We start from the raw sequence: 1,693 nt of genomic DNA on the forward strand, positions 1-1,693 counted from the left end.
TCGCAGGCCAGTAATAATAATATACCTGCAGCACAAAGCATACGTCTTTTTGGTGCCCAACCAACTGCTTCTGATCCTTTCAGGAGCCGACTTTGCCAAGCGGGGGGAGGAGCTATCCCCAGTTACGTTCTGAGCTATTAGCCTTCACCTTGACAATGCTTGTCAACAACAAAACACCAGGAAGAGCCTTTTCAGGAAACTGATTTTAACTGTCCACTAGAGGCTGTAATGAGACCAACAAAGTCACTTTAGACCAACCTGGGGTTTCAACTGTAACAAGCATTGCTTTTTAAATGGAAAAAAAAAAAAGTTGTAGGAAGGAGTAAGAGTGAACAGCAGTTTTATTTAAATAGCCACGTATATGTGCATGGTATTTCAAAATGTGAGAAAAAATTATTTCCGGGGCTCTCTACACCTTCCTAGTTGTTAGTAGGCTTATTTTTATTTCTGGAGCACGTTGGCTCTACGATACAGTTGTTTCAAAGCAGGCACATTTCTTTGGGTGATTCTGTATCCTGCTTCGGTTGGTGACTAACCGTTAGGTCATGAGTAAACTCAGCCAAAGGTTTCTCAGATACAGTTTACAGTCAATAGTGGTGGCTTTCAGATAGAAACTTACGTGGAAAGACCATGTTTCTAGACACTGGGTTCAAAGCACCTGAAAGAGGTCAAATGCTGCCCCGACACCTACTGGTCTTCCAGAATTATCTGCGGCAGGTAGAACGCCGCACTGAGCTCCCTTCAGCGTGGATGTACCTTCTCTTCCTCCAGGTGCCACACCTGTTGGCAAGGTGCACCCTTCCACATAAGATGTCCTTCCCAGGGTGCCAGCACCCAGCGGTGGCACACGCGGAGGGGGCGGGGTGGTGGACACTTGAGAACCGCGCTTAAAAATTGAGCGCAGAGGAAGTTCTTCGGCGTGGATTCACCAGAGCTGCCATTTGATGCTCGGCTTGCTTTCTGTATCTTCTGCACTGGTTACCTCATTTCCGATTAAATTAATGATCCCGAATTAGCTGTGAGAGGAGCGCGCGGGTCGTCTTCCAAGGCGAGCGCTGGGTACTCCCGTACCCAAGGCAGCTTTGCAGACCTGCAGAAAACGAAAAGGGAGGGGGCAGGGAGGGCACCCGCTTTCACTAGCAGAGAAGGTGACGGTGCACATGCGGGGGAGGGGACCCTTCAAACTTTCCTGAGTTGCCGGCAGAGGCAATCTCCGCCGCCCGGTGGTCCTGGTTCCGGAATGAAACCAGTTTGGAGGGCTAACGTGCACGGCGATCCGAGTTAGCCCTCTTTAGACCATTCTCGGCGCTCCCGGGACGAAGGGCACGTCGGGATCAGACTCGCCACTCCCCCCTCCCCCTGGGGTAATTCGCCGGCTCGGAACTGAAGCTCGACACCCCTCGGAGAGTCCTCCAGGGCGCCCTGAGTAGCACCCCTCCTGTCGCTCTGTCCCCACCAACTAGATGCAGGGACCCGGGGAGGCGCGCGAAGACCGACCGGTCACCACTAAAATTACCTCATCGCTTCGGCTCCCCGCCCCTTTCCCAAACCTGGAAGAAGCGTCCCCTCCGGCCAGAGTCGCCCCCCCGCCCCCCTCCCCACCCCTCCCCCCAGCTCCCGAGCGGGTCTAGGGCCACGCGCCGGGTCCCCGGGGGGCCGCCGAGCCCCGGCAGCGCGCAGCCCGGGGTTAAGG

The 1,693-nt window shown here is 54.5% G+C and overlaps 1 long non-coding RNA gene across 1 annotated transcript; it reads right to left on the reverse strand.

The window, feature by feature from the left end:
- Nucleotides 1-323: 323 nt before the first annotated feature.
- On the reverse strand, nt 324-1,568 carry LOC115296873. The gene is made up of 2 exons (XR_003911111.1): nt 1,517-1,568; nt 324-1,090 (listed from the first exon to the last, which is right to left on the reverse strand). It is a non-coding gene; the product is annotated as an uncharacterized LOC115296873 (long non-coding RNA).
- Between the last annotated feature and the right edge of the window lie 125 nt (nt 1,569-1,693).

This window comes from Suricata suricatta, chromosome 7, assembly GCF_006229205.1.
Source record: "Suricata suricatta isolate VVHF042 chromosome 7, meerkat_22Aug2017_6uvM2_HiC, whole genome shotgun sequence".
Lineage (NCBI taxonomy): Eukaryota > Metazoa > Chordata > Mammalia > Carnivora > Herpestidae > Suricata > Suricata suricatta.